Below are 16,801 nucleotides of genomic sequence, written 5' to 3'. Positions count from 1 at the left end.
CTTCTTCACTGTCCAACTCTCACATCCATACATGACCACAGGAAAAACCATAGCCTTGACTAGATGGACTTTAGTCGGCAAAGTAATGTCTCTGCTTTTTAATATACTATCTAGGTTGGTCATAACTTTTCTTCCAAGGAGTAAGCGTCTTTTAATTTCATGGCTGCAGTCACCATCTGCAGTGATTTTGGAGCCCCAAAAAATAAAGTCTGACACTGTTTCTACTGTTACCCCATCTATTTCCCATAAAGTGATGGGACCAGATGCGATGATCTTCGTTTTCTAAATATTGAGCTTTAAGCCAACTTTTTCACTCTCCTCTTTCACTTTCATCAAGAGGCTTTTTAGTTCCTCTTCACTTTCTGCCATAAGGGTGGTGTCATCTGCATATCTGAGGTGATTGGTATTTCTCCCGGCAATCTTGATTCCAGCTTGTGTTTCTTCCAGTCCAGCGTTTCTCATGATGTACTTTGCATATAAGTTAAATAAGCAGGGTGACAATATACAGCCTTGACGTCCTCCTTTTCCTATTTGGAACCAGTCTGTTGTTCCATGTCCAGTTCTAACTGTTGCTTCCTGACCTGCATACAGATTTCTCAAGAGGCAGGTTAGGTGGTCTGGTATTCCCATCTCTTTCAGAATTTTCCACAGTTTATTGTGATCCACACAGTCAAAGGCTTTGGTATAGTCAATAAAGCAGAAATAGATGTTTTTCTGGAACTCTCTTGCTTTTTCCATGATCCAGCGGGTGTTGGTAATTTGATCTCTGGTTCCTCTGCCTTTTCTAAAACCAGCTTGAACATCAGGGAGTTCACAGTTCACGTATTGCTGAAGCCTGGCTTGGATTTACTTTCCCATAATCCATTAAAATTTTGGATTATTTGGGGTTTTTTTGCCCTTGAGTTGTATGTCTCATGTATTTTTGGATATAAGCCCTTATCAAATATATGATTTGGAAATATCTTCTGTCAATCTGTAAATTGCCATTTGATTTTATTGATGTTTCTTTGTTTGGAGTTTGATGTCATCCCACTTGTATGCTTTTGCAATTGTTGCCTTTGCTTTTGGTGTGAAACCCAAAAACTCGTTGCAAAAACCAATGGCAAGAAGATTACGTCAATGTTTTCTTCTGGGGGTTTAATCTCTTAAAGTCTTATATTCAACTTTTATTCCATTTTTAGTAGATTTTTTTTGTATGGCAAAACACAGAGGCACAGTTTCATTTTTTCATAGGACTATAGACTTTTCCCAGTACCACTTTTGAAAAGGTGTCCTTTCCCCACTGGATATTCTGGCTCCTTTTTCATAAGCTAACCGACAATAAAAGGGTGTTCCCCTTTCTATCTTCACTGATCTGTTGATCTATGTGTTTATTTTTGTGCCAGAAGCAAAACATTCTCTCTTGATTACTATAGCTTTTTAGCACAATTTGAAATCAGCAACCCTAGTCTCAAAATTTGTTCTTTTTTCTCAAGATCACTTCTATCTTTGGTGTTTTGTGATTTAATGCAGCAGAATAGACCGAAAGAGATGGAGAAAAGTACACAGAAGAACTATACAAATAAATATCATAATGACCTAGATAATCACAATGGTGTAGTTTCTCACTCAGAGCCAGACATTCTAGAATGTGAAGTCAAGTGGGTGTTAAAAAGTACTGCTGCCATAAAGCTAGTGGAGGAGATAGAATTCCAGCAAAGCTATTTAAAATCCTAAAGCATGATGCTATTAAAGTGCTCCACTCAATATGTCAGGAAATTTGGAAAAGCCAGAAGGGGCCAAAAGACAGGAAGAGATCAAACCTTGTCCCATTTCCCAAAAGGGCAGTATTAAAGAATGTTCAAGCCACTGAACCATTGCAATCATCTCCAGTGCTAGTAAGATTATGCTCAAAATCCTCCAGGTTAGGCTTCAGCATTATGTGAACCTAGAACTTTCAAGTGTTCAATTTGGGTTTAGAAAAGGCAGAGGAACCAGAGATCAAATTGGCAACATATGCTGGAACATAGAGAAATCAAGGGAATTCCAGAAAAACATTTGCTTCATTGACCTTAATAAACTATGTGGACCACAACAAAGTGAAAAATTGTTAAGGAGATGGGCATACCAGACCAATCTTACCCACCTTCTGAGAACCCTGTATGCAGTTCAAAAAGCAACAGTTATAAGCAGACAAGGAACAATGCTGCTGCTGCTGCTGTAAGTCGCTTCAGTCGTGTCCGACTCTGTGTGACCCCATAGACGGCAGCCCACCAGGCTCCCCCGTCCCTGGGATTCTCCAGGCAAAAACACTGGAGTGGGTTGCCATTTCTTCCTCCAATGCATGAAAGTGAAAAGTGAAAGTGAAGTCGCTCAGTCGTGTCAAACTTGTAGCGATCCCCTGGACTGCAGCCCACCAGACTCCTCCATCCACGGGATTTTCCAGGCAAGAGTACTGGAGTGGGTGCCATTGCCTTCTCCCAAGGAACAATAAACTGATTCAAAATTGGTGAAGGAGTCCGTCAAGGCTGAATATTGTCACCCTGACGATTTAATGCATATGCAGAGCATGTCATGCGAAATTTGGACTGGATGAGTCCTAAAGGCTAGAATCAAGATTGCTGGGAGAAATATCAACAACCTCAGATATGTGAATGATACCAGTCTAATGGAAGAAAGCAAAGAGGAACTAAGGAGTCTCCGATGAGGGTGAAAGAGGAGAGTGAAAAAGCTGGCTTAAAACTCAATATCAAAAAAGCTAAGACCATGGCATCTGGTCCCATCACTTACATGGCAAATAGAAGGGGAAAAGGTGGAAGCAGTGACAGATTTCCTCTTCTTGGGCTCTAAAATCACTGTGGATGGTGACTGCAGCCATGAAATTAGAAGACGATTGCTTCTTGGCAAGAAAGCTTTGACAAACCTAGACAGTGTGTTAAAAGCAAAAACATCACTTTGCCAACAGAGGTCTGTATAGTCAAGGCTATGCTCTTTCCAGTAGTCATGTAAACATGTATGAGCTGGATAGACAATAAAGAAGGCAGAATGCTGAAGAACTGATGTTTTTGAACTGTGGTGCCATAGAAGACCCTTGAGAGTCCCTTAGGCACCAAGGAGATCAAAACCAGTCAACCTTAAAGGAAATCAACTCCATTAACTCTGTGGAAGGACTGATGCTGAAGCTGAAGGTCCAATACTTTGGCCACCTAATGTGAATAGCTGACTCATTGGAAAAGACCCTGATACTGGGAAAGATTGAAGGAAGAAGAAAAAGAGAGTGACAGAGGATGAAATGGTTGGATTGCATCACCAATTCAATGGGTATGAACTTGGGCAAATTCTAGGAGATGGTAAGTGACAGGGAAGTCTGGCATGTTGCTGTCTGTGAAGTCACAAAGAGACAGACAGGACCTGGCAACTGAACAACAACAACAGTTTGATACAAGTTGTAGAATTTTTTTATTTCTGTTTTGTGAAAAATGCCTTGGGATTCTGAAAGAAACTGCAGAGAATATGTAGATAGCTTTGGATAGTATGGATGTATTAACAATATTAATTCTTTCAGTCAATAAATATGAAATATGTTTCCCTTGTGTCTTTAAATATTTCTTTCATGATTGTCTTGCTTGTTTTCATACATAAATCTTTCAACACCCAGCATAAATTTATTTCTAAGTATTTTTTTGGATGCAATTGTAAATGGGATTATTTATATATCTGTAATTTGTTTTGGGGTATGGATAGGTAACTGAGTTTTATATATTCAAATACAGTATGCAAAATGCATGCTATGTTTTACAGAATAGACAACTTTCCCCCCAAATAAGAAATACAGAATGCCTGAGAAGTATATGACAAGATGTTCAACATCACTATCAGGGAAGTGCAAATCAAAAGTATGATATACACTACCTCATTCCTGTTTAAATGGCTTTTACCAAAAAGTAAGAAATAAGTGTGATTGAGGATGTGTACGAAATGGAGATCTAATGGATTATTTGTAGGAATCTGTATTAGTGCAACTCCCATGGAATACCTTCAGGAAGTTTCTCACGAAATTTCACAAAGAACTGTTATGCACCCATTAATCCCACTTCTGGATATATATTCATTTCTGCATATATATTCAAAGGAAATGAAATAGTCATCTCAAAGAGAAATCTGTACTGCCATGTTCATTGCATCAATATTCACAGTAGCCTAGAAACTTATTATAGGAACAATCTAAGTATCTGTTACAAGGTGAAGAGATCAAAGCAAAGTGACGTGATATATATATGTGTGTGAATTTATTTAGTCATTAAAAAAGAAATAAATTCTTCTATTGGTGGCAGCATGGATGAATTTGGAGGGCCTTATGCTTAGTAAAATAAGTTAGAGAAAGACAGATACTGGATGATCTCAATAGTAAGTAATCTTAAAAAAAAACAAAAAAAAAAACTGGTACTCAGAGTAGGAAAGTGATTGCCAAAGCTTGGACAGTGGGGGAAATAAGGATTGGTTTGCAAAAGGTTACACATTTTAACATATGAAAATTATAAGTTTGAGGATCTAATATATAGCCTGATGATTATAATGGATAAAATTGTGTTGTATAATTCATGCTGTCTAAGAGAGTGAAACTTACCTGTATTCTATTCAAAAAATTAAAGGTAAACATGTCACATGATAGCTACGTTCAGTTCAGTTCAGTTCAGTTCAGTAGCACAGTCGCTCAGTCACGTCTGACTCTTTGCATCCCCATGAACTGCAGCACGCCAGGCCTCCCTGTCCATCACCAACTCCCGGAGTTCACTCAAACTCACGTCCATCAAGTCCGTGATGTCATTCCTCCATCTTATCCTCTGTCTTCCCCTTCTCCTTCTGCCCTCAATCTCTCCCAGCATCAGAGTCTTTTCCAATGAGTCAAGTCTTTGCATGAGTTAGCCAAAGTATTGGAGTTTCAGCTTTAACATAAGTCCTTCCAAAGAGGACCCAGGACTGATCTCCTTTAGAATGGACTGGTTGGATTCCTTGCAGTCCAAGGGACTCTCAAGAGTCTTCTCCAACACCACAGTTCCAAAGCATCAATTGTTCCATGCTCAGCTTTCATACATTACTTAATTTAATAGAAAGGGAAAATCTTTTCTAATGTATATGTAAATGAGGGTCAGCACTACAGCAGAGAGGTAGGTGGAAATGACAAGTATACTGAAGTGGGTTGCCACTTGCTCCTCCAGAGAAGCTTCACGACCCAGGAATTGAACCATCTCCTGTGTCGCCTGCTTTGCAGGCAGATTCTTTACCTGGTGAGACATCAGGGAAGTTCTAACAAAACTACCATATGTCCTAGAAATTCTATTATTGGGCATATACCCTGAGAAAACCATAATCCAAAAAAAACACATGTACCCCCAAATTCATTCCAACAGTGTTTACAATAGCCAGGACATGGAAGCAGTCTAGATGTGCATTGAGAGAGGAATGGATAAAGAAGTTGTGGTTCATCTATACAAGGGAATTTTAATTAACCTTAAAAAGAAGTGAATTTGAGTCACTTGAACTGAGGTGGATGAACCTACAGCCTATTATATAGAGTAAAATAAGTCAAAAAGAGAAAACCAAATATTGTATATTAATGTGTATATATGGAATCTAGAAAAAATGGCACTGGTTAACCTATTTTCAGGGCAGGAAGAAAGACATAGACAGAGAACATGTTTGTGGACACAACAGGGAAAGGAGGGGGCAAGTTGAATTGAGAGAGTAGCTTTGAAACATAGTACATTACCATATGTAAAATATTAATAGATAGCTAGTGGGAAGTGGCTGTGTGACACAGAAAGCTTACCCAGTACTCTGTGACTACCTGGAGAAGTGGAATGGGCTACGTGGTGGGGGGATTCAAGAGGGAGGGGATACATGTATACTTATGGCTTATTCACGTCATTGTACAGCAAAAACCAACACATGTAAAGCAATTATACTCCAATTAAAATAAATTTAAAAATTAATATATACATATATCAAACTATCCTGTCCTTGGAAGGAAAGTTATGACCAATCTAGATAGCATATTAAGAAGCGGAGACATTACTTTGTCAACAAAGTTCCATCTGGTCAAGGCTATGTTTTTCCCAGTGGTCATGTATGGTTGTGAGAGTTGGACTGTGAAGAAAGCTGAGTGCCAAAGAATTGATGCTTTTGAACTGTGGTGTTGGAAAGACTCTTGAGAGTCCCTTGGACTGCAAGGAGATCCATCCAGTCCATTCTAAAGGAGATCAGTCCTGGGTGTTAATTGGAAAGAATGATGCTAAAGCTGAAACTCCAATACCTGGCCACCTCATGGGAAGAGCTGACTCATTGGAAAAGACTTTGATGCTAGGAGGAATTGGGGGCAGGAGGAAAAAAGGGGACGACAGAGGTTGAGATGGCTGGATGGCATCACTGACTCGATGAACACGAGTTTGAGTGAACTCCAGAAGTTGGTGATGGACAGAGAGGCCTGGCATGCTGCGATTCATGGGGTTTCAAAGAGTTGGACATCACTGAGTGACTGAACTGAACTGAACTGAACTGATACTTTAAATATCTTACAGTTTTCTTTGCCAATTCTGTCTCAAAAAATGCTCTGCTTGCTAGTCACTATTCATGACATTTGATTTATATATGTTGGTGTCTACATAGGAAAAATTAAAAAGAAAAGAACTGCAGTATCTACTGAGAAAGACAAAATGGAGACTTTTTCAATGTTTAAATATCACTTAAGCAAAAGCATTAATAATTAAGTAGTTATCAATGGATGAATAGCCCCTCAGCCTCTGGCCTCACTTTCAACTGCACCCTGCTTCTCCTCTTTCTAGTGTTTGGTAGGTTTTTTATCTTTGAGGGCGAACTTAACAAGTCAGCTTCCATACAAATGTTATAACTGGATGCTTAGTCCCCAGGGGTGACAAAGAACCTTATCAGGTGAAACTGCTTGTGTGAAATAAAAGCCTCCCCCTGTATCATTTGTGCTTTTAAGGAGATCCAAAAAGCTGAGGGTAGCACTGAGAGAGAGGTTTTGTTTTCCAAGCTAGATCCTATTGTCAGGACTAGATTGGTGGTGTACGAAATTTTTCAGGCTGCTTGAGCAGCAGTGGCTGTCTTATGCTTGAGTACATATACCCATCACACACACACACACACACACACACACACACACACATGCACCCCACTCACAACACACCCCACATAATAAAAGACTGGCATGTAAAGGAAAATCAGGTTCCCATTCTCCAGTGACTGAAGATAGAAAATTTAGACTGATCTTGTTGCCCTAATTCTCTTCTTTTCAAAGTAAAATGTGAATGAAAACAGTGAAAATATCACACTAAACCTTCAAATCAGAAGAGAATTTTAATGTTCCTCCTTCATTTTCTTAAAATAAAAATATTCAAAATAATATAAATACATAGACCTCAATATATTCATACAGATATACATACAGGGTAGCTGAAGGATCTTCTAACCAGGATGTCATTAACTTTGGTGTGGAAGGTCTCTGGCAGTGTTACGATGACCAGTCACTGAAAGGTTTGACATTTTTCATGTGGCTGAATATGGTTTTTCTTCTCAACACTGCAGATCATAAAGCCTTTGTGGGGCTACAGTAAAACCCGAGAAACTTGCTCTTGTTTTGCTATCACCACCTCTGATTTTTGAACCTCTGGGGGTGTCTTATCAACAGAAGTCTCATCTGAAATGGCTGTTGTTAAAACGAACATGTGTTGCTTTTGAAAAGATATTTCTGTTATTTGTTACCATAATAGCTGTAATTTTCGACTACTTTTCCTTTCTCTAAGGAAATTTTACATTTTTTTAAATGTGAGTGTTGGTATTAAAGTTATAGGGACTTTGCAAAAGAGTTTTAAAAAATTAATGCATTGATCAAATTTTGGAACTATAAAATAGGTTTGGGGTGACCTGATATCACTCAGTCCTTTTGTTGGTTACAGAATGGGAACCACATCAGATGGTGATCATTCTGCTCCTTTTACAATTCCTGGGAAGTCAATCCACAGTCTCCTTTAATGATCCACCCCAGGACTCAACAACCCAGATTGTTGAAATTTCCTATTATGTCTACTTTGAAGCTTGAAGTCATTCCATGTTTTGTTTTCCATTTTCCATGGAACTTGAAACCTCTCTAGTCTAATAATTCCTAATACACTTTGATGTGATTATTAAATGATCTTGAACATAATTTTCTAAAGGTAAGCCATCTTAAGCATTTAGCATTTCTCATGTCTTCCTTTGCACTCTATCTTTTGTATATTTTGGCATATGAATAAATATTCATGATTGAAATTGTTTCAAAGCTTCATAATTTACAAAGCAATTTTTATACCCATGTTGGTCTTAGTCTCATTGTGATAAACAAGGAGACAAGGGTTTCATACACTTAGGGAAGAAAGAAACCTGGGAAACAAGGAAGGAAGTTAAGGTGATGTGTAATGAAGGGTTGAGTAGATCAGGAAATGTAAGAACATGAAAGAACATGTAAGAACATGAAATAATGGGATGTGTACATATTTCAATGGCCAAACTAGGTAAGATAGATGGGTCTGCCAAGAACAGTTGCCCTTTTCTGATTCACTAATTTTTGTAACAACATCAAAGCCTCATATTTTTTGCAGACCCTTGCCTGGTTGAATCCCATCCTGACAAAGTTGGCACACAGATGCTCTGCACAGACCTTGACAAATGAAATGAGCCAATTTGCATTCTGTCTACCAATGGCTCTTTGGTCTGTCCCTCTTTCCCTTCAATTTTCTGTACTCTTCCTGCATGTTCTACTGGGTAGGATGTGGAAACGGGTAGCTCCAGCACACACATTAAAAGTTGTGGGGATAAAGTTGACTCCATTACAAATTAAAGTTACACTGCTGGTTCAGCAGTAAAGAACCCACCTGCCAATGCAGGAGACCCGGGTTCGATTTCCTGAGTGGTGAAGATCCCCTGGACAAGGAAATGGCAATGCACTCCAGTATTCATGCCAGGGAAATCCCATGGGCAGAGGAGCCTGGTTGGTTACGGTCCACAGGATTGCAAAAGAATCAGGCACAAATTAGTGACTAAATAACAAAATCAGGGAAGTCTTTCCCCCATCATTCCCTCTTGCTGGCCATTGCTGAATATGATTTTAAAACTGGAGATTTGGAGTTGTAATTGGAAATCAGAAATATATATTACTTTTCCAATTGAAGGAGGAATCTGTAAACTCAGTCCATGAATGTTTAACGTCTTAGAACTTCATTAAGTTGTGATGACTACAGTGAGACTGTTAAGGTTGAGAAATAGAAGCTCAGCCTTCTCTCCCCAGCAAGACAGCTGCCAGATGACGCTGTGCTCTGAGCTTGTTCTCTTGGCCTCTGTTCTGCTCATCTCCTGCATGCAGAGCAAGAAAACTTAAAAAGCTATTAGAGTGTGGGGGAGTCAGATATCCAATGGCAAAAATTTACCCCAATCCCACAAAGAAAGCGACCCTTTTTCTTTCAAATTGGATATTTTAAGGAAAGATTTATGGACCTTTGGGTTTATAAAACCATCTGTCGCTTCATAGTTTGCAGGCTGGTTGCTTTGAGAGTTCAAAATATGGACTGACCACACCACTACTGCTACCGCTCCCTCCGTCTTGAATAGTTCAGTTTTGTTTCTACATTGATACCTAAGAAGCTAGGCTTTTGTTTGTTTTTTAATTTCTCTTTTTTTCTCTCTCTCTTGTTTTTTTTTAATTTAATTTTATTATTATTATTTTTTTTTACTTTACAATATTGCATTGGTTTTGCCATACATCAACACAAATCCACCACAGATGTACACGTGTTGCCAATCCTGAACCCCACAACCACCTCCCTCCCCATACGATCCCTCTGGGCTTTTAAACTTATTGGACAACTTGTAAAAATTGGTAGGATTTAGAGGAATGTACCTGTTACTTTTTAAGGACATTTTTACTGTTTGACCCTTTTTGCATTAAGGATTCCAGTTGGTGACCTCTGAGTTTCCACTTAACTTAGCTTCCTTATGGAAGCACTGCGTAATTTGGGTTTTGTTCTAGCAGTCGGTGACCTTTGACCCCTCTCAGTAAAGTGTTTATGCTGAGGAGGGCTTGAAAAGGGTTTTCAGATGGGATATTTCCAACCTCTTCCAAGCTAAAGTATTCTTCCTCTCAGCAGAGCAAAGCCTTATATAGAAATGGTTTCCATTCTTTATAGAGTGTTCTGGTGGAGCAGCTCAGATCAAAGGCTTGATATTTGAAAAATGCACATTCACATTGCAGAGCAAAAAAAAAAATGTTATGCAAGTCAATAATATCACTTCAGAGTGACTCAAGTGTGTTCTCAATTTCAAAAGAAAATTGAGAAAATGAGAACAGGGTGTATAAGTTTTCTCTGTCTAATTGTATTTTTAACTGAGGTGAAATCTCAAATATCCCTTTACTGCTAATGACAGGTCTCCAAGGACTCTGGGTGTAGGGCAATCTGCTTATTAATTGCTTGTACCTGTGATAATCTTGTACATTTAGATTACAAGGGTGACAAACTTTGATCCACCTCACACTTTTGGAATGCAAATTAGTTACATTTTATTAAAGGAATAGCATTTTAGGGAAGAATATAAAATGAGAAACAGAGATAATCTGGATTAGCCCTTTAGATACCTTTAGTCCCAGAAAATTAGTGGTATTCATAGGATGTTTTACTGTTGTTGTTATAGTATTTGTTGAGTACCCATTTTACGGGTGTCTGTCATTCTTCTAGGTACAGTATAACTGTATCCTTAGATTACACAACATTTTAGGGATAGGGCTGTTTATTTTTTTCTTTGCATTTTCAACACAGTTTATGATAACATTAGAAAAAGTCTTATGTGCGCATCTATGCATGCAAATATTTTAGGGTATTATATCGGTACTTACTTGACATATGTATCTTGCACACATTATCTGATTTGCTAGAAACTAAATATTAACAATATTGTGATGAAAATTACCTCTCCTGACAACTCTTTCTTTCCCCATAATCTTTCCTGAAATGATGATGGTGAACTATAATATTGTGGAAGTCTATGTTCAGAATGTAAAGCTCAAAACATGAGACTCAGAGATTGACTCTTGAGGTCTGATCTCTTGCTTAACTTTGCCTTAACCCGTTAGACATTATGTCAGCGGTTAAGCAAGGCAATATGTTTCCTTCCACAACAGTTGCTCTTATCTTGCTTCTCAAACTCTGATAAATCTATTTGTTTGCATTCTCTTTCCAACACAATGCTAACATGTCAAAGTTCATATGTAGACTGAGATGAAAACTGAATTGTGGATCTTAAATGATACTACACAGTCATTTGTTTGGAAAATGGGGAGACTCCAGATTGAACAGATATGGTACACAGATATTTTACTAAAGTGGTTCTGGATTTGACTCTTCTATGGCTGAGTCTTGTTTACCAGACCTGCTTTTCATTTCTACTTAAACTCCAAAAGTGCTTCAGAGATTTTGATCAGGTTCTTTTGAATTTACTTTTAGTTAATCCCCTTAGACACAGTTTATAGACTAAGGGGAACCTCCCAAAATTTTCAGAATGAAATTGCATCCCCTAAAATTGTTACTTCTTGTATTGCTCAGTGACTGATTGGTGTAAGAAAACAGGCTGACTTGGGCTGTTTTCTTTCCTACTGTAAGATCCAGATGTGCTACAATTAAGACACAGTGCAACCAAGTAAATAAAAATGCTAAAAAAAGAAATGTTGGGATCTTTGCCACATAGTGGCTTTAAGTATGAACCTTGGAGTCCTGTAGCGCTTGTACATACTCCCACTCTACCACTCACTAGCTCTGAATCTTTAGGCCAGCCTTAATTTACTTCTCTCCATAATGCCATTCAAACTAGTGTCCACCTCATGGAGTTGCATAAGAATTAATGAAGATAATGCAAGAAAAACATTTCAGAGAAAGACCAGAAGATAAATGCTTGACCAATGTTTGTCCCTTCACATTTTCTTAGTGTGAAGTTACAACTAGGGAGACTTGTCAAGCAAAATCAGCCACCGGGCCGTGTAGTGAATGGCTCAGCCTCATCCAAAGGGAAGTCTGGACTTTGCCCTTGTTTCTTGGGAGCTCCTCTCCAAACAGTTAGGTTGTTTCCTCTGGGAAAGGGTGACTGAAGGCGTTAAAGTTTGACACTGAGAAAAGTGCTATTGTTTACGTGAGGGTCTTGGGCCAGTCTGATAAGAATGTAAACAGTGTGATTTAGAGTAAAAACTCTGGGCCACAAGAATGATGTGATTCAGGATGGGGGTTTTGGTCATGCAGTATCAGCTGCACCTCTAGAGAGGTTAGAGCCTGAGATCAGCTGTATGGACCGTCAGTCATGCCTTGGTGATGGAACCCCAGTAAAAGCTCTGGACACGCAGCCTGGAGTGAGCTCCCATGTCTGCCATTGCTCACTGCCAGCACATCGGTGCTGGGAACACAAAGCTGCACATTACACCCTGGGAAGAGGAAACCAAAGTTCCATGTTTCACACTTTCTTTGACTCTGCCCTATATGCCTACAATCCTTGCCTACAATCCATGGGGTCACAAGTAGTTGGGCATGACTGAGTGAGTAAGCATAGCAGTGTTCATTTCAGCACTGTTTACAGTAGCCAGAATATGGAAGCAACCTAAATGTCCATCAACAGAGAAATGGACAAAGAAGATGTAGTGTAGATATACAATGTAATGTTACTCAGCCACAAGAAGGAACAAAATAATGCTATCAGAAGCAATATGGATGGACTTGGATATTTTCATACCAAGTGAAGTAAGTCAGAGAGAGAAAGACAAATGCATAAGATATCACTGATATGTGGAATAATAAAAAATGGTACAAATGAACTTATTTACAAACAGGAAGAGAGTCAAAATGTAGAAAATAATCTTATGGTTCCAGGAGGAAGAAGGGAGGGATGAATTGTGACATTGGGATTGACGTATACACACTAATATATATAAGGTAGATAACTAATAAGGACCTACTGTATAGAACAGGAAACACTACTCAACTCTCTATAATGAGCTACTTGAGTTCAGTTCAGTTCAGTTCAGTCTCTCAGTCATGTCCGACTCTTTGCAACCCCATGAACCACAGCAAGCCAGGCCTCCCTGTTCATCACCCACTCCCGGGATCTACACAAACTCATGTCCATTGAGTCGGTGATGCCACCTAACCATCTCATCCTCTGTTGGCCCCTTCTTCTCCTGCCTTCAATCTTTCCCATCATCAGGGTCTTTTCAAATGAGTCAGCTCTCGCATCAGGTGGCCAAAATATTGGCATATCAGCTTCAACATCAGTCCCTCCAATGAACACCCAGGACTGATCTCCTTTAGGATGGACTGGTTGGATCTCCTGGCAGTCCAAGGGACTCTCCTTTTCCAACACCACAATTCAAAAACATTAATTCTTCGGTGCTCAGTTTTCTTTATAGTCCAAGTCTCACATCCATACATGCCTACTGAAAAAACCATAGCCTTGGATAGACGAACCTTCATTGACAAAGTAATGTCTCTGCTTTTTAATATGCTTTCTAGGTTGGTCATAACTTTCCTTCCAAGGAGTAAGCGTCTTTTAATTTCATGGCTGCAATCACCACCTGCAGTGATGTTGGAGCCCAGAAAAATAAAGTCAGCCACTGTTTCCACTGCTTCCCCATCTATTTGCCATGAAGTGATGGGTGGGACTGGATGCCATGATCTTAGTTTTCTTAATGTTGAGCTTTAAGCCAACTTTTTGCTCTCCTCTTTCACTTTCATCAAAAGGCTCTTTAGTTTCTCTTCACTTTGTGCCTTAAGTGTGGTGTCATCTGCATATCTGTGGTTTTTGATATTTCTCCCGGCAATCTTGATTCCAGTATGTACTTCATCCAACCCAGCGTTTCTCATGATGTACTCTGCATGTAAGTTAAATAAGCAGGGTGACAATATACAACCTTGACATACTCCTTTTCCTTTTTGGAACCCGTCTGTTGCTCCATGAGAAAAGATTCTAAATAAGAAAGGTGGGAGGGTAGTTCAGGATGGGGAACATGTGTACACCTGTGGTGGATTCATGTTGATGTATGGTAAAACCAATACAATTTTGTAGAGTAAAAATAATAAAAATAAATAAATGGGAAAAAATAAAGTTACACTAAAAAAGAGTGGATATACATACATGTATATCTTATTCACTGTTCAACAAAGACTGACATTTATAGCACTGTAAATCAATTTTTCTGCACTAAAAACAAAAACAGAGTTAGAAATAAATCGAAGATCTGGAATAAACTATAACCACAGGTATAACAGGTTTCAGTGAGCTCTTGCAGTCCTAGCTGATGATGGAACCCAAGAATTGTCTTGGGAGATCCCCAAACTTGTAATTGCTATCCAAAGTGAATAAAGTCTTGAGGACTTTCCACACTGAAATTTGTATCTGTCAAAGGCCCTTTTCTTCAGATGCATGGCCATGATGTTTCCATGTTGGTCAACAGGTACTTTGTCTAAGAACTCAGTAATTAACTCATATTTCAAATAGGAACATGTATAGGAGGGGGGCGGATTGCTCAATAAATTATAACCAAGGAAGATCCTGGAGATACTCCTATTTTGTTGTGAAATCCATCAAGGAGTTTGCCATCTCAGACCTTCCACCTGAAGCTGCTGGTCCTTATTAAACTTCACTAGTCCTTGGCTTCCTATCAGCACTGCAGAGCATTCAGTATGGATGAGGCATTGGGTTAGCTTAGACAAGTCTCCTCATTGGGTGCCAAGGTCTGAATGCTTGTGGTCTCCCATAATTCATATGTTGAAAACTTAATCACCAAAGGGATGATTTTAGGAGGTGGGGCCATTGGAAAATGATTAGGTCATGAGGAGAGAGGCCACATGAGGGGAATTGGGCTCTTATGAAAGAGGCCTGAAATACTTGCTCATCCCTTCTATTTAGGGATATGTCCTGGAAGAGGCTCTCACTCAGTCAACCATGCTGGCACCCCGATCTTGGACTTCTAAGCTCCAGAACTGTGACAAATAACATGGTTTATAAACTACCCAGCCTCTGGCATTTTGTAACAGCAGTCTGCGTGCACTAAAACACTGAACGTGATTAAATGGGGGAAAAAAGTGTCAATCTTGTTTTCCCTTCCAAGGTCATAAATGTGGAATAAGTAGTATAGATATTGAATTTCTGAGGCACGTGATAAGATATTCCATAGAATTATACATTTCTTTCAAATTGTAGTTCTTTGACATGCTCACATGGGAAGATATTTTCTTAGATATAATTAACATTTAAACCAATAGGTTGTGGATTTTATGCAATGAGTTGAGGGTGTTAAGAGCAAAGACAGAGGTTTCCCAAAATAAAGGCAATTCAGCCTGAAGACAGCACCATTACTGATACCCCAGTCATCAGCCCAGTCAGCATAAAGATGGAGCAACTGGACCCTAAGGCCTGTCACTGGGCTCTCATCAGAATCCTAAGTTAACTGCTCTTTGACTTGGAAAACTTATCTTCAATTCGCTAGTACTTGGTTTTCTCAACTGGAAAAGGAAAATTAGAGTAGAAAATCCTTGACATTTCCAAAGAGTATGCAAATGTCTGTATAAAACATGATTCCAAACTGAGGTTTTATTCTTTTTCCCGAAAAGAAAATTATCGCTTGGTTGTGCAGCTTCCCAGTTTGGATCTCTTATATTTCTCATTATCTGCTCTATCCCACAGTATATTTCTCTAGCTTAGCTTTCAGAAAATACCTTGATAGAAATAATTACTTGACTGTTATGGAATATTACTTTTATCTTTGATCTTCCACCGAAAAGCAGGAGTTGTAGTTAAGCACACTAGTGAGAGAAACTGTTTCTAAATGTCACGATGTCAACATAGGAAGTTTGCTGTGTATAGTTACTCAGTCGTGTCAAACACTTTATGACCCCCCTGGACTGATGGACTCCTTGGACTACAGCCCGCCAGATTCTTCTGTCCATGGGGATTCTCTCAGCAAGAATACTGGAGTGGTTTGACATGCCCTCTCCAAGGTATCTTCCTGATCAGGGATGGAACCCAGATCTCCTGTATGCAGGCCGACTCTTTACTGTCTGAGCTGCCCGTTGATAATAAAATAGATGTTGAATTATACAGAAGATGTGTGATTTTTCTACTTTTGTCTCCTGCAACAGTGGGTTTTTTTCCAGCTAACATATCAGTCCTGTTTCTATTTACCTAAATGCTATCTAGAATGCAAGTTCTCTCTAAAAGAAACAAATCAACACAAAAGGAACTTTTATCTGGAATAACAGTTAAGATTTTGTCCTGTTGTCAGTTTATCCAAAATACCAGAGGCTGGGTATTTGCTTTTAATTATAATATTTACCTCAGAAAGAACAAATGGCTGGCCAGTTTCTGCCATGTTTGATACTCAATAGTAACTTCAGGGCAGTTGGCGTAATCTTGTAGATGCAAGGGAACTGAATTAAAGGAGTGGGAATTGGTGTTGTTCAGATAATTAATTGTAATATAAGTCAGAATGTGGTCAGTGAGATAAAAATGGCGAGAATGACATTAGGAAGCCATAAGGAGGAAGATGGCACTTTCATCTAAGAAAACTAGGTAACATTCATCAAGAAGGTGAGTTTCTTTTGTAACTTCGAAGAGAAATTAGGTATTTTTGTACAATGTAAGAATATTTGATTTGTAGGCTCACCTTAAAGTATTTTTATCTGTCATGATCAGAGAGTACAGCTAAGAAACTGAACTCCTCTAGTGAAGTTGAGAATCC

The sequence above is a fragment of the Budorcas taxicolor genome, chromosome 11 (assembly GCF_023091745.1).
Source record: "Budorcas taxicolor isolate Tak-1 chromosome 11, Takin1.1, whole genome shotgun sequence".
NCBI lineage: Eukaryota > Metazoa > Chordata > Mammalia > Artiodactyla > Bovidae > Budorcas > Budorcas taxicolor.
Note: the sequence above shows the minus strand (reverse complement) of the source record.